This window comes from Typopeltis vanoorti, chromosome 6, assembly GCF_054136105.1.
Source record: "Typopeltis vanoorti isolate ZY-2024b chromosome 6, IOZ_Tvanoo_1.0, whole genome shotgun sequence".
Taxonomy (NCBI): Eukaryota; Metazoa; Arthropoda; class Arachnida; order Uropygi; family Thelyphonidae; genus Typopeltis; species Typopeltis vanoorti.
In genome coordinates, this window is record NC_143554.1 from 86,999,123 (window position 1) to 87,026,645 (window position 27,523).

A 27,523-nucleotide genomic window follows, 5' to 3' on the forward strand; every position below is an offset into this window, starting at 1 on the left:
TTATTAGTTATGCTATTAACGGTAGTTATATTTAATTTTACTGATTTTTTTAGTAGATGTGTGCTTTTTTTAGAGGTGAACCGTAGACCCAACTAAGCAAATATAAAAGAAAATATAAAACATTTTGAAAATAAGAGTGACAGTCTCGGTGGAAAACTGACGAAATCATTAATTCAGCCAAGGAAGTATCTGGTGAAGCTGTTTGCAATGATAGAAAAATCCGAATTCAGCGAATACAAGACTCCTTTACGTCTTCCTAGCAAGCGAATGACCACAGAATGCATGTGTGCATGCTTTTTAAAGAGATTCCTCCATAATATTCGATGTGGTATTTGAATTATAACAAATGAAAAAAATAATAATTAAATTAAGTAAATAAAATAAAAGATGAGTGGAAAATTAATACAGAAAAGTAATTAATCCAATCCCATTTCGAAGTGCTTTTTCACAAATGATTCATTTGGAATATTTTTCCTTAAGTATTATGTATAACAAAACAACGGTAATCGTATGATGTGTGACCTACCCCTTAGTATCAAGTATTACTTGTGCCATACTGTATGGCAGTGGTGTTCCACCTTTTTTACTACGTGAGCTACTTTTCTATAAAACGTTATTCGGCGATCTACTTTCTTATATAGATAACGTTCCCCCAACCTGATATCTGATTACACACAAATAAACAACTAAAAACTTTATTTGTGTATTTAAAAATGTATTTATCACTTTTAATTATTTTAATACAAAAAAAAAATATATATATATTGGAATAAAATATTTATTTCTCTATTTTGGAAAACTAAAATTAGAAAAAACAACAGATTGATTATAAACTCACAAGTTACAGGAAATACTGGTTGATAAAAATATAAAAAAAATAAAAAGTTAATGTGAAATTTGGCATTGTTTAGACCTCGCAATATTTTCATAGTCAAGTTGATATGAAGGCCAATCGCAGAAAATCATCCAAATTATCATTTGTAATTTGGTTTCTTAATTGATTTCTTTATGACGGTCATATTTGAAAAAGCGGATTCTGACATGTCGATCCGAAACACGACAGAATTTTTCGCGCAATATCAGTTAATATTGGGAATTTTTCATGTGCATACCTCCAAATGACTTCATTGTTTATTGATTTTAAACGTAAACTATTCTGAATGTTCATTATCTCAAGTTCTACTTCAGCTTGGTTTATATCAAACAGCCCACTAATTTTATTTGAAATTTCTGTGATGTTCAAGTTTTCTTGAAATGGATTATTGATAAAAGATACAATCATTTCAGTTTTATTAAAATCTTTAAATCTTGAATTTATTTCTTCCTCAACTAATTCTATTTCACGAATAAATTCTTTTAAATCATAGCGAACCATTTCTTGATTTTGTTAAAAAAAATTAATAAATATGGGAGATGTCTAAATTCGCGGTCATTTATATTTTTCTTTAATAAAAATAAGTATTGTTGGAAAGTTTTTATTGAACTTAACATGTCAATTAAATTTTTATCTCTACCTTGTAACTCTAAATTTAAATTGCTTAATTTCGTACAGAAATCTACTAAAAATGATAAATGTAACAACCATCTTTTATCACTCAATTGTGGATAAATATCTCCTTTTACATCAAGAAAAAATTTTATATCGTTAATTAATACAAGAAATCTTTCTAAAAATTGACTTCTGTTTAGCCAGCGAACATTATTGTACAACAGAAGTTCCCTATCATCATCTGCCTGTAATTTAAATAACCGCCGTTGCAGGGCTTTTCCTCGAACAGAATTTACAATTTTAAATGTAATATCCAAAACATCTTTTGTGTTTAATCTTTTACTACACAGTACTTGTTGGTGAACAATACAGTGATACGTTAAAAAATCTGGACATTTGTCATAGTTTTTACATAATGAAATGAAGTCTGATTTATTACCTATCATTGCAGGAGCACCATCAGTAGTAATAGACACAAGTTTAAAAAGCGGAAGTTTGTGTTGTTTCACAAATTCATCAAATGCCGAAAAAATGCCTTCTCCCCTAGTCCTTCCCAATAATGGTATAATTTTCAAAAGTTCTTTACTTGAATAATCTTGAAATACCATGCGAATAAATACCATTAACTGAGCAATATCAGTGAAGTCATTTGATTCATCAAATTGTAATTTGATGAATTATTTGTCAGACATTTGATGAATTAATGTCAGACATTCACACTGGTGAATGTGTGACATTAACTGAGTATTCATATCGGCACTTAAAATTTCAACTTTTCTCATAACCGTTGTTCTGGAAAGTTGTAAATCTTCAATATGATTTCATTTTTATGTTTAAAATCAGAAAATAAAGATTCTGCTGCTGCAAGAAACGATACTTTTATTAACCCTCCATCAGTAAAAGGCTTTTTTGCTTTTGCTAATAAATGACACACTTTCAAAGATGCAATAGTGACTGATATTGGTTTATTTGTTACTTTCGAAATCATATTTTGTTGTCCAGAAAGTTCTGCCCTTAAATTTATAATTTTTGATTTACGTATTTCGGAATTTTTGGGAAAATCATCATATTTTGCATGTAGCGATCGAAAATGTCTCTCAATATTACCTTTTTTTTTTTTTTGGAATTGCTACAGATGAATTACAAATCAAACAACAACACTTTCCATTTACCATTGTAAAGAAAAAATCCGTTTCCCATGCCTTGTGAAAATGATACGTCTTCGATTTCTTTGATACACTCATGATTATCCTCAAATTAAACGAAACGCATACGATGTGCTTTTTGTTATACGTCTACTTTTGCTATCCAGTCGTTACTGCGACATTGTAAACTTTATTATTTAACTTTGTACACTTGCAATTTCTATTAATTACTTCTGATGTCATTTACTCGATACTTTATTCTCCGTTATTCTAATTTGCTGTGTGCGCTTTCTCTCTTTCAGAATCTCTCTTGTTTATCTTATTACGTGCTATGCTTATCTACCTTTCGCATTACGAGTCTTATGCCTAAGATATTAGAAAATCTATTTAAAATGAGACTCCGCCACTCTTTGATTAGCAAAAAGAACTCAAATATACGGCTGGTAGATTTCTCTCTCTCTAACACAAATTCTTACATTAAAACTTTCACAAACAGTTGTGGTCTATTCTTTTTCTTAATTTCACGCTTTGGCCAATTCGCTTAGATTCCCGCTCAACAAGTCCGATTTATTTTAGAAACAGTGCAGTTGTAAATAAATAAACAGGCAGCACTCTTTTAACAAGAAAGTCAAATGACAGTTATTTACATTACTATGAAATATACACAATTTTAACGTTAGGGAGATTGCTTTCTCTATCCATCTATAAAAACACTCTTTAGCAAAAATTTGACCCTTCTTTCTTCAACATTAAATACTTTAACACATAAGGTTACCTACTCTCAGTTTACAAATTATTACTTATTAATCTCTAAGCTTACTCGTAAAGAGGTTACCTAAATCTGTGTTAAATTATCTTTGCACATTTGATATCAACTTCTAACATGCCAACTGATTCTCTTATGGACATTTCTTAACACTATTAAACATATATCTTAAAAGTCTTTCTTGTATCAACTATAACAGGAATTATATAAAAGTTTTGAACTTACAAGGGCTCTGTATCTCACATTCAGTCAAAAGTCTTTCACTAAAAGTTCTAGGGCAATTCTTTAGTCTCAGATCTTCTTCAGAAAATTTTGGCTCGGCTGCATCTCATCGGGAATGTAGAGGGTTGCGGGCTCATTCAGCTCCAGCAAAAGGTTACTCTCACTCGGCGAAAAGAAAAACTTACGAGCGAAGGTGCTTCGGGAAATTTGCCTTGCCTTTTCTCCTCTGCTTGGGCTCACAGCAAATGCCGCGACGACTGCCTTCTTTTTCTGCTGTTTCAACAACTATTATCGCCAACTGGATCCTTCTCAGGCCTGGAAACTTTTCTCCGGTAATTGGAACTCTTCCTTTCGGCAATTTGAAACCTTGTCTGTGGCCTAGAAGTAGTCTCTCTCTCTAGCGACGTGAACCGAGAAGCTCCTTTCTGGAAGCGGGAAACTCCTCTCTCAAGCAACGTGGATCCGGGCAGAGCCTCTCTATCTCTCTGACGGCGACTCTGGACCAGGCGGCCTCCTCTCTGACAGCAATTCTGGAACCGGGATCCCTTCTGCTTGCTTCAGTCCCTTTTTTTATTAGGCCTCCTCTGAGACCTCGCATGAAGTTTGGCAACCCCCAAAGAATCGGTATGAGTCTTTCATCTTAAGTTTCAAGTTCGGCACCCCTTTTGTTCTCCTCCGCTTTCTTTTGATGTAAGTTGCCGGCCATCGGAAAGTTGTTTGAACTCTTTCTGACTGACTTCGGAGATGTTTACACTCAGAGCCTGCAAGCCTTTCTTATACATACAAGTTTCAATAACAATCTTTCTAATGCCGCCATGTACAGCTTCGGCAACAAAAACATTGCCTTTGTTTTTAACACTCTAACATTTAAAGCAGTATATACAGTTAGCTTCAAAAGAGTTATTTACAAAAACATCTAATACAAACTACACCGAGACAAACAAAGTTTATTTATTTACAATATTCACATGGGACTTAACCTAAGTAAAAAATCGATGTAATGTGCTTTGGAATATTTAATATTTAAGCTACAATCGAGTTTTTACACTTTGCTTATAATCGTATCCACTCGGCTCGCTGTTTGACTTCCACTGATCCAAATTAATTCATTTACCCGGACTTATAAGAAAATTACTGATTTGACAATTTTAACGAAAAATAAATAAACAATAGCAATACACTTAAAGCGAATTAAAAATAATACAAAATCATGATAAATAAAATATTATGTTTTCAATTTTAATTAAATTTGTAAGGAGAAATACACAAGAGATCTACCAAAAAAGCGATGTATGTATATATATATATATAAATAAAGGCGAGCTACTCTAGGGAAAGTAAATGTCAAGATGCGAAGCCGAATATTTTACTCAATCATCAACAGTGAGGAAAGCGCAGTAATCTGGCTTCGACAACAGGACGTTTTTCAAAATGAAGCTCCTACGCCTCGGTGTACAAGATTGGAATGTGGAGGAGAGACAAAGTGCAAGAGGAAAGGTGCGAATCAACACAATCGGTTCATCGTTTCAACTTCTTCACTTACTTAGATGGCTGTGGCCGAGCTCACAGCAACTTTTCTGTACTCAATATTTTGGAGGTTGCTTTTCTGTGGTGTAGCGACCTCTCTATTGCGCAAGTGGAAGAACTTACTGGTCACTGCCACCAAGCGGTAGTAGACTTGTTTAACCTCTGCTGTGATGTCCCCTTTCGACTTTGGGAGACGAGAGACAAAATGGGAGGACCTGGCACGGTTATTCAGATGGATGAAACTCTACTGTGAGGAAAGCGAAAAGGCAATCGAGGGAGATTGCTACTCGGGAACCATGAAACTGCACGTGTGGAAGATGTTGGCAGTTACGAAAAAGCTCTCCATCAGGAAGTGCCTCCTGGGCGAACAAATTACGGCAGAAGGATGGAAGGGCCATGGGTGTTTGGGCTGATCCAGAAAAATTCTGATCGGATTATGGAGCGTCGATTCTTTGTGATAGAGCGTCGAGATAGACAGACTTTTCACTCCATTATCTCACGGCGGAGGTTGCACTTGGAACCACTCTCCATTCTGACGAATGGTTGGCTTACAGGGATACCCATGACTATGTACACCAAACTGTAAACCACAGTGAGAACTTCGTTAACCCAATAACTGCAGCACGCACCCAGCTAATCGAAAGGCTGTGGAGAGATCTGAAACTGAAGATGTTGAGGAAAATGCACGGGACAACCCCCGACCTTTTGCCAAGGCACCTCATTGGAACTTGGTTGCGCAGACTTAACCCAAAGAACAGATTTGAAGCATCCATTCGATACATCAAGGCTACATTCGGCAATTAATATATGCAAATCCTGCCAATAGTCTAATGTAAATAACATAGGACAATAAAATGTTTCATTACTTTTAATTAGTATATTCGTTGATGTATAAGTTGCATACTTGATACTAAGCGGTAGGTCACACCTCATACGATTACACAAAATAACTCTTGCTGAATAAATTTAAGAAATTCGAGTGTTTGTATGTAAATCCCACCAGGCTAAGGATTAGAAAACCGGAGCTCCTGTTTACTAGTGGCCAAACATGGTACTCCTCTGGCCACTTCTCTTCCCCAAGAAGAGAGGTGGTCTCAACGGCTGATGAAATTCATGACCAAGTACTCCGAATCTACTAAAAACTGTAATAATTTCAATTTTTGTTTTAAAAGAATAACTTTTAGTACTTACATTATGCCAGACAACACATTACTATTGTATTAATAAGCCTATAGCATTATCTAAAAGCACTGTCTTCTTGCACATGGATACGCATTCATCTGTCAATGTACTAATCCAGCGCTTCCCAAACTGTGGGCCGTAGGTTTTGTTGAGGGGGGCCGTGAAATAATGAAAACAAATTTAAAATGTTTTAAGACTAAGTAATTTTTTTTATTTTAAAAGAAACGTATTTAACTTTTTTTATTATTTCTTTTTTGTTATTTTTTATATTTTAATATCAAGAACTGTTGATATTGACTTTATATACATATCAAAACTCGTTTTATATTATCACTATCACCCGAGCTAGTTTTCTGTTACCAATAAAAGTTTCGCATATATTTCACACATGAAAAAAAGCTTAAACAAGTTCATGTGGGGAGATAGTAACTCGCTTGCAGTGGTAAACATGCCCTCCCTTAACAGCCACTATACTGCGGAGGCAATAAAAACAAGTACTTCTATTATGCCAGTGAATAAGGTATGAGCAGTCTGTGTAATATATTTCTCAACAAATAGTGCAATTAGAGACAACTGGGATAAAAACACTAATTAATGAATCACTTGTCCCCTCATACAAAAACTGTGCTGTATAGACTGAAACAAAACCATATGTTGCATGGGCAAACACAGTATCTAACTAAAAACTATTGTTATTAATTAGATGTGTGTGAGTTCGATTTCCCAAGGCAGCAATAAAATTCAACCGAACGTGTTAAAATTCGTAAAAGTGTTAAAACTAAGTAATATATATATATACACATAATGAATGTTATGGCAGTTTCACATATGGAATTCGGTTGAAGAGAGTTAGCATTTCAACTCAATTGTCAGCTATGCTTTTATCTTTCGGTTGCGCGATCTTTTGTTAATACCGCACCAATCATATGCACGTTTTAATAACCTGCCTTTGCTGTCTGTTTCGCGTTAGGCTGAATTACCTTAAAGGGAGAAAAGTCACAAAAGAAAAAAATGTTCCTGGTGCGGGGATTCCCTTATTCAGGTAATATTCACTAATTTCATGTTATCAGTCTGTGGTGTGCCAGTATCGGTAAGTGGTGATATTATTTGATATATTCTACGTTAAAAAATTTAACCCTGAGATGGATAAGTGGCTGATAAAAAATAAAAAATAAAATCCCGCGAACAATCAGAAGAAGCAGAAACATACTCAAAAAAGATAGTATTTCATATTTTACCAGAACAGCCCGCATCGTCTTCAGAACCAAACGGTAAGAGGCAAAAAATGTAATATAAGCATTTGATTTTTGCAATATTCGCTGTGTATGTTTTGTATTGAATATAAATATTATAATAATATATCTCTCTATTACGATTTTGTTTCGAGGGAGGCCGTGAAATATTTTAATTTTTGCAAAGGGGGCCTTGACATCCAGAAGTTTGGGAAGCACTGTACTAATCAATGTTATTGTGCATAAATGCTAGAGTACTGTTTCCCAGAAAAGTGATGACACTTTAATATCAATTTTCATATTAATTGGTGGTTGGATTAATACACCTTACCATCTTAGATGACCAGAAATAGAATCAAAATTAGCAGTGACGGCGCTAGGGTCTTTGCCGCCCGCATGCAATTTCTATCTAAGCGCCCCTGTAACGATCCGGGCGTGTGTGGTTCTTTTACGATAATAAAAATTTAAATTATTTGAAATTTCTTAAATAATTTTTGACAGAACAGCCACACGTTGGTTCGCTAAATGTAACGAACCGGGGGTGTTGAGTAGGCAGGATAATAGTTATAAACCCGAATATTTAAAGCAAATTTTGATAAAGCCACTTCACTTTAATCGTTGAATATAACGATACAAGGATTATAGCCTTCTCACCGACCCGAATCGCTTTCAAAATTAAAATGAATTTTAATAAAAGTTAAAATTTATTTGAACTAAAGTTTAAAAAATTCTTGCATTTTACCAGTTACTATTCTTAGTAAACTTATAAAAGAATTTTAATAATTTTTATAAGTGGAACTATCTTTTAGGAAAATAAAAGAAACTCAAGATAGATGAGAAAATAAGAGAAGTATTCAAAAAAAAAATAAATTCTTCACAGAATAACCGAAAATAAATTAAATTACAAATATATAGAAATATTTTTATTAAAATTTTAGGGTTATTGATTTCATATTGACAAAATTAGAAATAATGGGCTTAACGTCTAATTCCGCACATATATCATTTTCAAATGCTATTAACGCCAAACTAACAAGCGATTTTTTGTGACATACTTATTCTTAAGTAGGATTTAATTAATTTCAACTTGGAAAAGGAACGTTCACCGCTCGCTACACTAACAGGTAAGGTTAATAGTATTCTTAAAACAATTGAAAAGTTAGGGAAAGAAAAATTATTGGACACAATAAAATTAAGAATATCGAAAGGGTTTTGAATATTTAAATTATCCTTCCGAAAAATATCCCGGAAAGCACATAATTCGTCATATAGTTCTATTGCATTTACGTCTTGATTGTCGCCGTCCTTCAAGGGAATCGCTAAATCGTCACAATTGTTTCGTAAATCTTCGTTATTAATTTGTAGTAATCTATACAAGAAATTGAAATTATCATATGTGTTTCGTTGTTAAAAACGTTCTATTAATGAACACGTTGCAACGTCTAGAAGTGTATAAAACACATTCACTCTAAATTTATCTTCTGACGATTGTGGTGTTTCGTCATGATGCTCGTAGTCAAATTGTCGTGTCTTCCTTCGTCGTCGACCTTCCGTACCAGTTTTAAATTCTTATTCTCCATCCAGGTCTTCACTCAGTCCTTTTGCCGTTTTTAGAACTTCTTTAAAATCTGTATCTGATCAAAGAATATTTTTAAGTTTTCGATAGATTCTAAAGCAAGTGTAATGTTCATATTTTTGTCTTGAAGCATTTTACTCACAGGGTTAATTCTGTTAAGTAAATCACGCCAAGTTATAAGAGAGCAAATAAATTTGTAGTCCTTTATTTTAGCACATAATGTTTGTGCTTCATTCTGAGTTTCTTTATTAAAATTTTCATTATTTAAAATTTCAAAAAGTGAATCGTAAATTTCTCCTAACTGATATCGTAGAGGGCGGATTGCATTAATTTTACTTTCCTATCGCGTTTCTGATGGCTGTTTCAATGTTAAATTTTTTACGAACTTTAAAAGGATTGGCCAACGTTTGTAAGAGAATGAAAAGAAATTGTATATTTCTTGAATATTTGCAAAGAAACTAATTGTATCTGCATTCACTTTGGCTGCATCGTTAATGATTAAAATTTAGAGTATAAGCAGCACATGACACGTAAAAAGCTCGAGGATTTTTGTTCAAAAGCAAATTTTGGAGCCCATATTTTTTCCCTTTCATATTTGCTCCATTGTTATACCCTGACCTCGCATGTCTTCAATGGAGATGTTCCATTATTGTTGCCCATAAACCACGTCCTGTGGAATCTGATATATCTACAAAACCTAAAAAGTTTTTCCTGATCTTGACAATATTCAATGTCACAGGAAACAAAGCGAATAATAATGGTCATTTGTTCTGTTTTACTTGCATCAGGTGTGCAGTCTAAAATTATGGAATAATATTTAGATTTTAAATATAATATATTATATTAATATTAATTTTATATTGATATTATATAAAATAATATCAATATGAAAATATTGATAATAAAATTGTATCCCTGATTGCGTTACTTAAAGTTTCCAATATTTCATTTTGACTGTCTTTACTCAAATAGTGTACTCTGTTGTTTCGTTGTAGGGCCCTTTCAACATTATTTTCCATAACGGGATCAAACTTCGCAAACAGTTCGACTAATTTTAAAAAACAGCCGTTATTCCTTTCATATAATTTATCAGATGATCCGCGAAAAGTTAAATTTTGGCTACCAAGGAATTTTATAATTTCAATCAAGCGTTCTAAAACACTCGTCCAATGTTTCTTTTCCATTTCATATATGCTTTGAGTCTGGCAATCAATAGTAGTTTTGTTTTTTAAATTTTTATCAAGTTCCTTCCATTTTAAGAAATTTTTCATGTGAGTTAAACTAGTCTCATGTCTATGCAAAGTCGTGCTCGCATTTCTCCAATCGTTATAACCTTTTACAAGACTACTTGATTCAGTAGGTGCGAAAAGTTTGCAACAAAAGCAAAAAAAACAGAATTTAAAGTTTCGGAATAAATGAGCCATGTTCTTGGCACGAGCTCCCCATTTTGCACTTTTCTATTATAATAAGTGTCACCAAATTTACGACCGTATGTTTCTCTGGGATATATTATAATTTTCTTTTGAGCAGGCCCCATCTCAATTAAAACTACTCGTAATTTTTCATCAATATTTCCCCATTCACCTGGATCTTCTAAATTTACAGAGACTAACAATGTGTTAGTTTCGTGGTCAACTACGACTAAATCTTCTCCTAACTGTTTTTCACTTAAATCATGCATATTGTTATCTTGTTCAATAGTTGCAATAGTACTTTCATGAAAACTGGATGATGTTTACGGTTCGTCATCGCTGATTTCTGATGAATTAAGTTGGTTACAATCTGCATCAGAATATTTTAATATTTTAACAAATTTATTAAGAGCCCCAGTTTGTTTCTTAATATCTGCTTCTTTCGCAGCATGACGCTGCCGATTTTGTGCACCGGATAACTTTTTTTTTTAATTTTTGATTCCATTTCTATTTTATACCCACAATAAATTATTACAAAACACGACACAGAGACGAAGTAATAGTTCGCACTGAGCTACTGTCAGTAGCCTACTGAGGTGAGTACCATATGACTGGTTTACGTAGTAACAAATGTTTTGTACGAAAATTTGTTTCTGCGCATGTTCACCGTATCACTTTAGATAGACTGCAGTAGACACAACATCTGCAGGCAAGCATTTAGCCTGCTCTCGCTGCAAATTGTAAATAGCCGACTGATCAAAGAGGCGGCAATACACATTTTTTTTTAAATTTTTATTCGGTGTATCCGGCCTTATTTATTTTAATATTGATAATTCTAAGAATTTTATGTTTCTATGATAAAAATTTTGTTTCTTAAAAATGAACTTATGAACTGTGCCCCAGCGGCGGCAATCCCTTCGTATTATCGCCGCCCGCATGTATGCTCGCTTCCGCCGTACCTAATTGTCAATTAGGTAAGAAACGCTCTTCATTATTCTTTCAGTTGTTTTGGTAAATGTTAAAGGATTCGTACAGTAGTTGTCTAGTTAAAAAGATAGAGATGAATGTGTAGATCTTTTCGAGTGTACAATCTTATTAAAACTTCTAACAACCTGTACAAGCAGAATTTAGTAAATAACTAAATGTTACAATATCGAATGGCAATAGATTGCACTGATGAACCCTACAGAATTGTCTGTTTTATTTCTCCTACCATTTCATTGCGCATAAAATTTTGCTTGTTCCGTTTTAAATTTATATATATATATATATATATATATATATATATATATATATATATATATATATAACGTTTATTGCAAATTAGTCTGGAATAACAGCTGGACCGAAAGCAGTAATGAGTATCTTGCCAGTACAACTAACGAAAGAGGAACAACAGATCCAGTCGCATCTCCGTGTATCAACAAACAAAATCGTATTTATAGAGAGAGAGAGAGAGAGAAAAAAAAATGAACATATAAATGTAATTGAATTGAGTTTTAAGAGGTTCCAAGGTAACTAAAGCCATGATATGTGGCATAACTACTACGTCACAGAAACCGTAATGAACTAAATGGCCAATAGCTTATCGTGCCCAATGAAAACCATATAGACTGCTCTAAAGCCATTTCAACGTGCCGACTGTGTCAGAGTCTCTCACGGCATTGTAGAAAGGTATATAAAATCGTAGTTATCCACTACATTTTCGGCAATGTTCATAAACATGTAGATTTGTGGATTATGAGGGTGGGGGGGAGGGATGTTTCCAGGCGACTTTCGTTTGAGACTAAGTGATGTAGAAATACAAAATAAAAACATTCCCATTTCCAACTTCGCGTGTTAGCCTCAAATGCCTGCCACAGCCCAAGTAACTTGAGATTATTTAAAACCTAATCAATGCTCTGATAGGGCGGCTAATCCTATCTGCATAGTGGATTATGGATACCAACGCGTGTATTCTCATGTCCAGTTCGCCTAGCTTGAGGGATGAAAAACCAGGGAGGGGGAAAACCCTCCCACTTCCATATGTCACTGGCTAACTTACCTTCACTTGACACCAAACTGATTTCGACACCAAACCAACCACACTGGACGCTATTTCCTCACTTCTATCTCGCTAATATTTTTTTATAACAAACATTTTATTATAAAAATTATGAACACAAACTCATTGTTCAACAATTATTTAAATCCATGTCAATAGACAAATTTCAGTACTGGTATATCATTTTTGATTTCTATTATTTTATGGGTCTTATATGAAATTGTCGTTTTCTATTTCACATTATATTACACGTCGAAACTGGCTGTTCCTATTTTCATCGCATAAAACAGATTTTATTATCATTATTTCATTGGATACACGCATTTCAAAATGGGTAGGAAAGGCAGTAACCGCGGCAGTCTCATTTCTATCCTTCGTAACTCTAGATTTTCTTGTTGCCATGACAACATGTACGTCATTCTCAGGCCACAGTATGGTTGATCGGTGAAAATTCTCCTTCCGCAGCTCATTGCACATTGTCTTTTGGTGAACTTAGAAGGGTGTCGCTCGAATCAAGTGAAAAAGTTTCTATTCGTATATTTTTTCAAGAGGATTTACTTAATGTTAATCTGAAAATTATAACATTCAAAAAGTATACAAAAAGAAATTTTAAAAAGCAAGAAATTACTTAACATTCAAGAAAAATGTAAAATAAAAGTACAGATTCGACACATTATATAACTATTATAATGCAACTATATATATAAATAATCTGACCTACCACACACGAAAGGTCGCAAGATCTATATTAGATATATTAGTGTACTGTGTGTGTGTGGGAGGGGGGAGGAGGGTGCAAATCTAAGATCAAGGATTAACTCCTGTGTTGTGTATTATAATAAACACACTCCTCTTGTTTGAAGGGTGAAGATTGCTTCTTTTTTTTCTTATAGCGATTTTGAGACGTCTACTGCTTTAATGGTTATATCTAAAGATAACAAAAGAAGGGTTAAGTTTCCATTGAATATAGTAAATCTCATGGAAGTCAAAATGATAGTATGAGAATATCCAATTATCAGTTTTTAAATTCGACCACCGAACAATCCTGCCAAAGTATTTTAAAATTTCTCTGATAAACTTCACAGCGTCAGAGATACAGCGTCCTAATAAGATTATAGTGAAATGTAAATTTTTCACTTCATAATATGGGAAATGTTTTCGATTATAACAAAATTAAAAAAATTTTAATGACTTAGTATTGTAAGTCAACCAGATGAAATTATACCTCGACTGTTTATCTTTTACTTGATTATCAGAGATCGGAAGAGAAAAGGTAAACTTCGGATCGGGATTACATTGGAATACTTTAATCGACATAGTCTAAGCTGTAAGTCAGCAGTTAGAATTGAAGTACAGGAAGATGGTTTGATGTAAAATCAGGTGTACGACAAAGGTGCACATTATCTCCACTGTTATTCATTATTTATATGGATCACATTATAAAGGAAAGTGGTATTAAACCTGATATCAAAATTTGTAATGTTAATCTCCTCTTTGCTTTATGCAGATGATATTATACTTCTGAATAAATACAGTATAAGTCTGCAAGATTCCGTGACTAAATTGAATAATTGTTGTAATAAAGTTGGTTTGAAAATCAGCAATAACAAGACAAACCATGAAAGTAGGCAGCAACATAGAAACTTCAGCTGCATGAATGGAGAGCCTATAGAACAAGTAAAATATTTCAGCTATTTAGGCACGGTTTTAGTGAAGATGGCAAATTAAATACGGAAATAGATAACAGAATTGCTAAAGTTGATATTATTGGGAGCCAGTTGAATAAATTTATATGCAATAAGAGAAATTAGTCGAAACTCTCAATTAGCAGTATACAAGACAGTATTCAAACCAGTTTTAAGTTATAAATCTGAGAGCTGGGTGAGAAATAAAATACTAGAAAATAAAACTGGAGACCTCTGATATGCGAGTTTTGAGAAATTAGTGAAGTGAACAAATGGCATCATTGGCAGTGTCATATTAAAGATGAGGATATTAGGAAAGAACTTGCCATTGTTAGTATTCAGGAATGTATTAGTAGAACTAATCTCAGGTGGTATAGTCACTTCAGCAGAATGGGAAAAGAAAGATTAGCAAAACCAGTGTTCTTTGCCAAGTTGGCAGGGAAAAGACTCAAAGGAAGACCAAGATGTACATAAACTGATACAGTAAAAAGTGCTTTAAAACACAGAAATATAAGATCTAATAATGTTGGAATAATATTGGAATCTACAGATAATAGACTAATCTGGAAGAAAATTGTTGATAGGAAGTTAGTAATGATGTAACTTTTTGAATGTAGTACTATCATAATTATCCTGGTAACTTTTTTTATGTAGTACTGTCATAATTATCCCCCCGGGAGGGTACATATCTGGAATTTGATGATGAACTATAAGCGATAGTTCAAATAGAAAAGGAATTATGAAAAATCATTCCAATTAAACGTCTAGACTCACAGTACCAAATGAGAAGATGATAAATCCGATTATGAAAGAAGTGTTCTTGGGAAGGAAATTTGCTAAAGCATACTCTAAATCGTTTGAGAATGTGAGAAGAGTTATTGAAGAAATAAAACCCTTACCCCAGCCACGGTACTGATGTACAGTAGATGGGATAAGTTTTTTTCATTATTATTATTTCATTACATTTTTATATAATCAGGTAACCCTGCAAACTGGTAATTTTTTTTTCTCGACAGTTCTCTCACACCAAGCGAGGAAATTCATCTTCCACCTAAATACATTCACGAACACCCCAGCTCATAATGGAATTCGAACTAACAACCTGATGAATGAAGAGCGGGTATGCTATCTACGAGTACTATGCCCACCAGGATTATCGGAATTGTCAGGCAGGGAGAGAAACAATGTGAATTGCATTCAAAAGCCGGTCTCATATGTTGGCAGGGGCTTTTCATCTCGTAAAAAAGACAAACCAGCCCAAACACACACAATTAACAGCCAGAATACACTGGCCTCACAACCTTGGTGATTTTAGCCGCAAATCAAATTAACAATAACAGCATACTTTTTTTTTTTCTGGTGAGTGTATGTATTTGGGTAGGATCGCTGTTAATAGCGATTCTATTCAAACGAAGTGAACACATAGGGATTGATGGGCCAGAGCAAGCAATCGGAAAATTTGTAAATGCTTTGTTCTCCGGCCTTACCGAAAGCAGTTATTACATCGCCTTAAAATCTGGCGATAAGGTGGTACCGTTAGGTGTTTTTGTGAACATGTTGGGCGGTATAGCAGAAAATAAAGCATTCCTGTCAAAACATTGGCTTACAGATGAGGCAACATTTCACATTTGTGGAAAGGTTTGAAACGTGTATCTGTGAAGGCCTCGCATCGTGGTTGAATGATAAACAAAATAGAAAGCCAGAAAGTAAACGTTTCTTGCACTGTGACAGAGGCGTGTGGCCTTTTTCTTCTTTGGAAAAAAAAGTAAAAATAATAAAATTATCTTCTGTATATGATATGACACGTTGAAACTATTGTTAATACGTCAGTTACTTAAAGACAAACCTAATATTATCAACGTAACGGAGAGTCACATATTCATAGTGAGGTGAAAATATTCTTAATGAGCATTTTCCCGATGGATCAGCCGAGGAAGATCCAAATCCTGACCCTCCAAGATCTAACGCAGATTTTTTCCTCTGGAAATTCATGAAAAATTAAGAATTTTTCTGCAGAATAAATGGCGAATATGGCGTATACAGACAACAGTTTCTCAGTAGTAGAAGAAAGTACCTTTCAACGAAAACTAAAACAATACTCTTGAGACTAGAAGGAGGACGTTTTTAGTAACTTTAATGTAAACGTCTGTTAACGGATTGCTCACTTAACAGAAGTTGCCTGTATTGGTTATTTGTTTAGATTACGCCAAAACTACAAAAGTTATGAAAAAGTTCACACATTTTCTGTAGTCGCATGTTATTCAGGATGAAAAAAAAAAAAACAATGCTGGGAAGAAACCCCTCCCCACTCTATGAAATCAGCTAACTCATCTTTGGTTGAATGGGCTCTAAAATCTTCTCCTTGTACGACGATGGTATGCAAACTCCATTTTCAAAAAGTGTCGTCACTACATACTGTGAGTGGCCTGGAATTTCTGTAAACGGTTTTACACTACCAGTTAAATTAAATTTCCTAATGATATTCACAATAACTGATCGAAAAGAGACAAAGGATGTTATATATTATAATCATAATTAAAGTGGCGCAAACGCCGCTCTTTCAGGATATCACTACAGTAAGATTTAAGTTGCATCAGCTTTTTGTCCATAGGAAAGCTCTTGTAATTTGTTATAAATATCATTTGAAAGATATATCTTCAGCAGATATATTTCAAGTGTTTTTTTTTAATTCAAATATTTATTCATGCACTTAAGTAATACTGGGCCGTAGCGCCGAAAAAATGTTTGCTCTTATTCCGCTGTGTATGCTGTCAGAAATGTATTAACTTTCAGACTGCATTTATTTTGAATTATTTCGTTTCTATTTATTTCATTATTCTAGTTTCTCTTCTCCCCAATAAAGATGTAATGGGAAACAAACACGCATGTAAAAACTTAATGAACATTTTGTTCGGATAACAAGAGAGAAAGAGCGAGGGGGGGGGATAAGTTATGAGAAAAAAGAAAATGTTACTACTCCCGTAAACCACAAGACTGGTCCATTAACTTTAAAATCACTCATTTCCAATTTAATACAATTTCACACACGAAAGGTTACAAAACTTATAGTACCTTGTGCAAGTCAAGGGTTACCATATATGAAAGATATTTTTGTTAAAACTGCAGATTACAATTCTCAACAACTAAAAGAGAAAAGTAAGTTGTTTGGATTGTGCAAGAGTATACGTCTTTTCTGAAACAATAAAAATTTTATTTGCACAATGAGTTTTTATTTTTATAGGCTTACAAAAATCTCGTAACAAATAATTCCATTATTAAGCATAAAAAAACATATTGCATATGTTCAGATATAGAACGTCATTACTCGATAATGACAATACGCCTTTGATCAATAATTTAACCAAATAACGTTATTTTTGAATCAATCAAAGACCTCTAATAGAATCAATTCAGAAAAGTCAAACGAGGTTGTTGCTGGGACACCAACTTAGACATGTGACATCACCTGCATTCAGTACCTTACTCTCAACAGAGAGAGAGAGAGAGCTGAATTTAGGAACGAATGGAAACAGAGGAAGACTTAAAAAAGCAGTTTGTCAATATATAAGCAACACTGTAGTGTTGCTTATACATTGACACGTCTACATCTGAAGTCGAGACATACTCCAACGGACATTTACCAGTAAGCAACAGAGCGGTTTGACTCACTTCTATTGTAACACTATTCCCAAAAGTAGTTATAATTATATGCTTATATATTTTTCTCTATATCTGAAAGCTATGGAGATATAAGATATACCTTCATGCATAACGTATGAGTCATTCTAAATAGGTATAATCTCATTCTGTTACGGGCAAAATTGAGGAACCACGTATGGCTCAGATGTATTTCCTCAATCTTGCCAGTAACAGAATGAGATTATACCTATTTAGAATGGCTCATAAAATATACTTTCATGAATAACTATATCTCCAAAGCTTGTAGATATAAATAGGGAAAATATATGGCTCAGATGTATTTCCTCAATCTTGCCCGTAATAGAATGAGATTATAACTATTTAAAATGGCTCATAAGTTACGGATGAAAGTATATTTTATTCGCAAGATCGTTTCCTTTAAAATATTTGATATCACTACAAATGATGTATTCATTCGAAAATCGTGTTTCATAGGCGAATATTTTTTTCGGTAAATCTACAATACATTTGGTACACGGCGAGTGAGATAAGAGAGCTGCTGAATTCGCCTGCTCTAGAGAGATTTTTTTTTTTCAAGCCAGTTCAGGCCAATAAGCATCTCATGGCCTGCACACCGCAATAGATTTGGCGATGAAAACCATTTAATTTACATATCTGGGGCCTCCAGTCTCTTTGATCAAGTGTTTTATTTCTAATCCACGTAGTCTTGTATACAAGTAGTTTGGTGTTTGACTAATTTCTCTCTTATTCCATGTACATTTATTCAGTTAACTCCTTACCCATCAGATTTGTTAATTCTGTTGTCTACTCCCATATTTAATGTCCTATTTACACTAGAAATTGTGTCTGAATTGATGAAATAATTTTTTGTTCTACACGCTCTCCATTCAAAATGCAGTTGATGGTTTCAATGTTCCTGGTTATTTTCACGACTTTTTATTGCTTATTTCCTACCAAATTTATTACAGCAATTAATTTAGTTAAGGAATCCTGCAGGATTCCTTAACTAAATGATTTACTTCTAAATAAATCCAGGCTTACACTGGATTTATTTAGAAGTAAAACATTATGTGCATAAAGTAAAGAGTTCGTTTGTTATGTTCATTTTTATATCAACTCCAATGCAACTTTCTTTCATAATGTAATCCATATAAATGAACAATGGAGATAGATACTGTGTACCCTTGTTTTTACATCAGATTTAATATATCAAACCATCTCCCTGTACCTCCTTCCATTCTTAACTGCTAACTTCATTCTAAATATATATTATGCATTAGTTAATATAATGTCCAGTACCATTTTCACCATATAATTGTCGATTCTGAACTATTTGGTTTAAAGTCATAATATAGTCCTGTAAACCTCTATTTCATCTCAACCCAGCTTTTTCTTCTCAAACTTTCCCTTTCTACGATTTTTTTCAGCCTGTTCAAGTATGCTTTGCTTGCATTAATGTAATATTCAGTATGGATTTTCCTTTGCAGTTTTCACGTTGATTTCTCTTTTTTTTATAATTGGGTTTCATGAGAGGCTCTACTCCAATCATCGGAAATCCGCCATTTTGACTATGACTTCTGGATTATGCAGTGCAGCACCTGTAAAACCTTTATGCCTCCATATTTGAATCCCGACATTTCTGGTCGAATCATCTACACGAGCTATTTACATATTTGTTTTTTTTTTCTACCTTTAGTATTGATATGTAATCTAATATTACTAATAATATTCTTGAATGATTTCTACCACTTTTCTATCACTTGTTTCATTTAACAACCCTTTCAAATTAATTACTCCAGACATTTAGAATATCAACTAAATTTATCAACCTAATATCTTTTACAGTTCTCTTTCCTGTTTTCAAGCCTCCAGAACAATGTCACCTTCTTGAAATCTATCTTCTATATTCTTTCGAAAGTCATCCCGTGATTATTTTTGATTAGCTATTTTACATATGTTTCGCTTTCTTGTGGTTTTCTGTTTTCTTCCATATGACATGCTGATTTCCTTGCTAGGAACTTTCGCTATGCTTCCTTCGTATCTATGTTGCCTCTTTCCTTTCCTAGGTCCACCATGGAGTTCTAATTTTTCTGACCTTGCAAACAACTTGTATCCAGTAACTACATACTTCCCTGTCTGATTAAATCAGATTTCTTCCATTATCTCCAAGATTTCATTCTAATCTTCACTCTTTAATTTCTTCATCTGAACCCAGCTTTTCATTTCAAAATTTCGCTTTCCTCGATTTTTCTCTGCCTCTTCTCGAGTATGCTTGCATTAATCTTATCTGGAACATTCAGTATGGAAATTCCTCTGCAGTTTTCACATTCAGTTTTATTTCTCTTTTTTATAGTTGGATATTATAAGAGGCTCTACTCCAATTATGGGAAATTCAATATTTGCATATTTGAGTCTACAGTTACATCTCGGAAAGCTGCTCGACTTTGATTCTTTTTAAAGCGATATTCAGCTGACTCTGTAATGAAAAACTGAAGTTTCTGGGTTTATAAATCCTTCCACTCCTTGTAAACACTGCTAACTCACCTTCAGATGAAAACCCTTTATAAAAGTTTCTTGCCTCTTAGACGAGATTCGAACATCAACCGGAGGTATCGTCAATATCTACGGTTGTAATTGGGCAATAGCGGCTCCCTAAAATGTTTGGAATTGTCGGGGAAAAAAAAACTGAGACCAGTATATTATGTTTATTAATTACGTGTTCCAAGCAAAAAGCAGTATGAAATTAACCCTCGATTCCAAATAACGTAATTAATATGTGGAATATTCCTGAGTGTCTGACAAAAGATATAAACAATACTTTTTTTTAAATATAAGTGAGCAGTAAAGTAAGCCATCAAATCAGACGCCGGTGGAATATCTTTTTTTTTTATTTACCTTTTCCCAATCTTTACTGGGGTTGGCGTATAAAATTTTCGGATTATACGTTAAACCTTCCATTCTCTATTCTGGCTCACAATAGCGAGGAAGCATTTATATCTGTAGATGCTGATAACAGACTGATATTTGAGGAAGCAAAAACCAGATAGTGGTTCGGTTCGAGGATACATAGTGGTTGGTCGGCGAATTTAGTGCTCCTGTAAAGTTGGTAATTTTTGTCACTTTTTATTGTGTTTTCCCTTAGAAAATCGGTGTTTGTAATATACTAGTGTAGACTTTAGTGTTTTATAGTGTATTTAGTATTTTATCATATATTTTTATTAAGATATTTTAATATTTAATATATGTTTAAAATGGCACCAAAAAAACGGCAAGAAAGGTAATGCTTAAAAAAAAACCCGCAGGGAAGAACAAGAAGGTTAGCCTTGCGAACGAGGTTATTACGTACATTGAGGAGGTTAACGAAAATGAATTAACCGCCAAAATAGCGAAGTTGAAGCAGATCATCAGAGAGACAACGCAGGAATTGCAAAAAGTCGAGGAACGTTTAAATGAGCATAAGGAGAAAAAGAAAAATGAACAGGAAAATAAGAAACAACAAAGCAAAGAAACAGGTAAGTCAGGAAATAACGAAAATCAGGTAAGTGATGTTATTAGTAAAAAGAAAGAAGTTATTTGTTATGGATACTCTATAATAAAATATGCTATAGACGAGAGAGTTATAACACCGAGTTTTCCTGGAGCGAAAATTAAAAATATAACGCAGGTAATTCAAAAACTGAAATAAAAAGTAAACGAAATCGTAGTTGTTGTAGTAGGTGCGAACGATTTAACTGGCAATAAGTTCAGTATGAGAGAGGACATGAAAGGGTTGCTGGAAGAGACGCGAGTGAAGAGTGAGAAAGTGAAAATCATTAGTATTTTACCTCGCTATGATAAAAATGAATTAAAAAGAAGGGCTATGATGGCAAACGATTCGATGCGTAGAAGGAATGGATGCGAGTTTTTTGATGTGTGGAGTGAGTTTTAGAGAAGATTGGATATGTATAAGAGGGATGGCCTACACCTGAATGCGTTTGGTATACTCAGTAGATTATTGTCTGTTCGCGAATGCTAGGAGTCTCAAAAACAAAGGGGTAGAGTTTGTTGCCTTCATCGATACGTTGTGACCTCAGATTGCAGGAATTAGTGAGACCTGGCTATCAGAATCAGACCTACTAACTGGTATCGAGTGTCATGGATACAGTATTTTTAAGGATAGAGTGGATAGGAGAGGAGGAGCGTGCTGATAATGATATTGGATGACTTAAATCCAGTTAGAGTTGAGACCTATGAATTAGTAATACTACTAACAATATTTCATGTGGCAGTGAGTTTGAAGCCATCTGGTGTGAGGTGGAATCTAACAAGACAAACTGCATAGTGGGGTGTTGTTACAGACCTGGTATATCGGTTGCTGGTGATGAAGAAATGCATCACCAAATAGAAAAGATGAGCGTGAAGAGAGTAATCACAATGGGAGACTTTAATTATCCAAATATTGATTGGGTAGCAGTATAATCTCATGAGAAGAATGACGATGCATTTATGGAGCTGTTGCGGGACAACTTACTCAAGCAGCATGTGACAGAAGGAACTCGAAGTCAAAGAGTGTTAGATTTGATTATAGTGTCAGAGGGCATTTCAGTTAAAGACGTAACTATTCTGCCTCCAGTTGGTGACAGTGATCATGCGGTACTCACTTGGGAAGTGCTAAGTTTATGAATGTGCCATTCAGAAAATGTTACATGCTGAACTACAAACAGGAAATTATGACCAACTCAGGAGTATACTTAGTGTAGTGGAATGAGATCGGTTGCTGGATGGAAAGAATATCGACAGTGCATGGGAAGCATTTAAACAGTACTTAAATTATGCGATATCAGAATGTGATCCGAGATTTCGAAGAATAAATAGAGTAAGGGTCAAATGGATGTGGAATCTTATTAAGCAAGATAGTCGTAAGAAAAGGACGATGTGGAAGGAATACCGTTTGCATAAGGATGACGTCCGTTATGAACGTTATAAGCAGCAGGCTAGAATAGTCACAACTGCTGTGCGGAAAGCAAAGTCTGATTATGAAACAAAACTGCCTCTGCGTGCTAAAGACAACCCACAAGAATTCTATCGATATGCTGCAAGTAAAAGAAAGAATGAATATGAAAGAATAACTCTTCTAAATCCAGATGGCGTGAGGGTTACAGATGCAGAGGAGGTTGTTCAGTTAATGAGTGCCCATTTCGTTAAAAGCTATCAACATAGTGAACGCAACATTGAGTCACTGTTACCTCTTCACTAGATGAAGAAACGCAAGTGTGTGTGAGGCCGAGGTATTAAAGCTGTTGCACAAACTGAATAAGAATTCAGCAATAGAGACTGATGGAATATCCGCACGTGTGCTAAAAGAGTGTTCAGCTGAACTGGTCATTCCTTTGTCCAGGATATTTAATATGAGTCTCAGAACAGGGTTGATTCCGCAGGAATGTATGATAATTCCATTCCAAAAGGGTGGTGAAAAGACTGATGTATCCAATTATCGACCAATTAGTGTCTCAGGAGTCGTGGTGAAGATTTTGGAAAAATTGGTTAGGGCCCGCATTCAGAAATGGGTTTACTAAGGGAAGGTCATGTTTTAGCAACTTGCTCACATTCTATAACAATGTTATCATTGAACTAAACAAGGAAAATGGATACACCATGTTACTTTTGGATTTTGCTAAGGCTTTTGACAGAATACAGCATGGCAGACTGCTGCATAAATTGGAGAAAATGGGTTTGGGTTATACAATATTAGCATGGATAAGAAGATGACTGACTGACATATCAAAAAAGTGGTATACGGGGGACATGAGTTTGCAAGGGTTAAAGGTAACAAGTGGTGTACCACAAGGATTAGTGCTTGGTCCACTGTTATGCAATCTGTACACTAATGATATTGGGGAGGATTTGACAAGCGACATACAGTTATTTGCTGATGATACAAAGATAGGTAGGGTAATCAGGATGCTGCTGATATGCATACTTGCAGAATGATTTGAATAGGCTGGAATTGTGGGCATAGGAAAATGGGTATCAGTTCGATGTCAGTAAATGTAAAGTCATTCACTCCGGTATGATTAGATATCCAATGTCGTATTATATTGGTGGGATTAGGCTAGAAGAAACTGATGAGGCTAGGGATCTTGGAGTATTAATAGATAGGAAGTTGAAGTTTAGGGGCCATGTGGCAAAGATTGCAAATACAACTCAAAAGATAATTGCTGAAACGAACGTTCACATGTAAAGATAGGGATGTTATTTTGCCTCTTTACAAGGCCTTGATAAGACCTCGCTTGGACTATTGTGCGCAGGTCTGGTATCAGAATCACAACGGAAACTTTGGAGAGAGTACAAAGGAGAGTGTTAAAAATGATATCAGGATTGTGAAATACTGATTATGAAGACAGATTGAGAATTTGTAACTGCAGACACTAGCAAACAGGAGAAAGAGGGGTGATATGATTGAGACTTACAAACTTCTGAAAGGGTCATACAGGATTTCAATTGATGGAATTTTTCAATTTATGGAGGGTCGGGATTTTTCTCTCAGAGGGTGGTGCGTGATTGTAATGGATTGCCATTGGATGTTGCGAGTGCAAGCAGTGTGAATGAATTCAAGAATAAGTATGATAGCTGGTGTGTGCAGTATGTGGCCTCCCTCGATGAGTCTCTGACTCCCTTAATAATAATAATAATAATAAAAACTACCAATTCCGTATGAGAACGGAGCTTACTCGCATGTAGCTTAAAATGCCCTTATTATTATTATACCTCCACGGAGACTCCGATGAGTCTCCAAGAGACTCATCGGAGGAGATCCCACTTTAATTCTTGTTCTCCCCCGTCTCCGGCCATTCTATGAAAAATCTCATCCACATTAATCTGCTAATTACCTCTTACCAACTTATGTCTCAATTATGCCCCCCCCCTCCTATCCACTTCTATCTAGAATAGCCATTATAAAGGTTCCTCTCACTTATGCGAGTGGGAATCGAACGTAGATCTGTAACAAAAGAGCTCGAAGACTAGTTAAGGTAATCTTTTACTTACTATTATTTTATGACAACGAGGAGAGGTCATCTGACGTTTGAAATATATTTTGCATGAAAATATTCGATTAATCTTTGAAACGCATACAGCAGTTAATGTGAACTGCATAATGAACTCCGACACGTTAGTTATTATTAATCTTTATAAACATCAGAAATATGCAATTATGGCAACAAATGCATCTAATGATAAATTCATTCTACATGACAAACGATTTGACTAACTTCTAGAAACCGATTAGAGCTAACTCTCTCGTTGTTTGGTAACAGTCATAGGTATCTTCACTATGCGTATTAAGTTATTTACATACATAAAAAATCAGACTTGCATAAGAGATCCATGGAGGCTATAAAACAGTACAATGTAAACCAATGCTCTTTTCCTGATGTTTAGACAACTATCAGCGGAAATATGTTTGCTTTCACAACGATAACTTCGAACATAATATTATGCACTGAAACTAATTCTAAATTACGAAACAAGAAACATTATATAAGGCCAACCAATATGAACTGTGAAAAAAACATCGTGCAGAAGTAATTCTGCATGTTTTTCTGTGAAAAACATGCCCTTCATTTTATGAAGGGTTAGGTTAGAATGATTGCTGTTAAAAGGGGGGGGTGCAAGAGTTTTCTCTCATAGGGTGGTTCGTGATTGGAATGAATTCTCATTGGATGCCGTGTGTGATAGCAGTGTGAATGAATTCAAGAATAAGTATAATAGCTGGTGCGTGTAATATATCGCCTCACTCGATGAGTCCTGACTCCCTGTAGGTCTCCCTTAATAATAAGAACAATAATAATAAGCACAAATATCGCAAGTTTTTCTATATACTTCACTTTTGAAACCGTAATCCAATCCCTCATATAGTTATCCAGAATGCCTAATATCTGTTTTACAAATTTTCTTGTATTAGAAATTTATAAGCAGTAAAAATTTTCTGAAGAGATTTTTTTTTCCTAAATCAGCTATCATTGTCTTCTGGGAATGGCTATTGGCAGTCGGTGTAGTTATTTTTATTATAAAAACGCATTTTCCTTTTACTCCTGTTTTTCTGAACCTCGAGCGCAGGCCAGCCACCGTAGCAGGGCATCACTGAAATATTGAACTACAATATTCTAGTCTTCTCTCGATTTGTAACAAGTTTCCCATTCGGTGATAAGAAATGGTACGAATAATTTCTTACATCAACAAAAGATAAACGGCTGTATGCTATAAAACCTAATGAAACTTAAATTAATTAGGATAGGACGATTTCGTGACTTGAATAGGACGACGGTCCTATCCAAGTCACCAAACACGGTCTCGCACCGGACGATGAAATTCATTTAAAACTTAGACATTTACAAAACATAGATACCCACAATAGGATTCAAACCTACAGTCTGCTGGAAGGAGAGCAATATAATTTAATTACCCGATAATGCGGACTGCTATTTTACGAACGTTATTGCTTTAGCAGCCGTGGTGAATTTTAAATGAGGCAACCAAAATTAAAAATATAAAATGCTTTAAGTATATAAAATCTTACGTGTATTTTATGCTCTCATTAATAGTTTATAACTCTGTTTTATTCATTAATTAGAGAACTGTTGGTTAAAGTACCTTCTCATAAGTATCAACCAATCAAAATCATCTAACATAAAAAACGAGTGTTTATAATACTCCTGCTCAAATTTATTATGTTGTAGACCTTAAGAATTTTCCTGTTAATTTTTGAAAGAATCGCATCACAGAAAATAATAAATAATTTGCAACACCTCAACTTATAAGACCTACAGTAAAACGTCTGTAAAACATTCGCTGTAAACCCCCCCCCTTTTTTTTTAAACTATAGCGAAATAGTATCATCAGATTAAATCCTACTCTACTAATAAGAACGTTAATGCAGAAATATTCAACATAATAAGCAGAGAATATTTTTACTCTTGTTCTTTACTTGCCCCTACCAGGACTGTACAACTGACGGAGATACCCATTATACTGAATTTGCCTAGTAAGAAAGAAATACGATTTGCTCCCATCTTGAGCTCAATCTCTAAACTGATTACGAGATGCATTCTAGTAACTTATTGTTTATCAAAGGAAGTAGCTAAGTGAATCCGAAATACTAAAAGAAATTCATGTGGTATCTTAAAATAATAATATTATACATTAGAACAATACCATTCTGCTCACTGAAATGAATTGAAGTTGAATAAAATTTGAAATAATAATGAAATACTTCTCTTTATCCTACGCACATTCGCAATAATGAATGCAACCCTTTATCTTTTTATAGAGAAAATTAAACTTTATAGCGTCTTAAAAGTAGTATATTAACATGACAGAACTTAGAAGGGAAATGCACTTGCATTTGAACAATTTCTTCATAATAATAAACGAAAAAGGTAACCATAAATACATATCATAAAATTTACCTGCATATGGTAACTCAAAATTAATAAACAAAAGGCGAGATGTAATTTATATATACAAAGTTTAAAGTTAAAACATATTATCGAAGATGTTAATTTAAAAATAATAATTTGCTAACTACATCGTGTACCACCACGTT

General features: G+C 34.3%; 1 protein-coding gene across 4 annotated transcripts in view; it reads right to left on the reverse strand.

Moving 5' to 3' along the window:
* The window catches only part of LOC150105668 (voltage-gated inwardly rectifying potassium channel KCNH6-like), a 373,820-nt gene extending 369,625 nt beyond the window's left edge, over window positions 1-4,195 (reverse strand). For all 4 annotated transcript variants that reach the window (XM_090394297.1, XM_090394298.1, XM_090394296.1 and 1 more), the window contains exon 1: window positions 3,626-4,195. The gene's annotated coding sequence lies outside the window, so the exon portion shown is untranslated. The remainder of the gene's footprint in view (window positions 1-3,625) is intronic.
* Window positions 4,196-27,523: the final 23,328 nt, after the last annotated feature.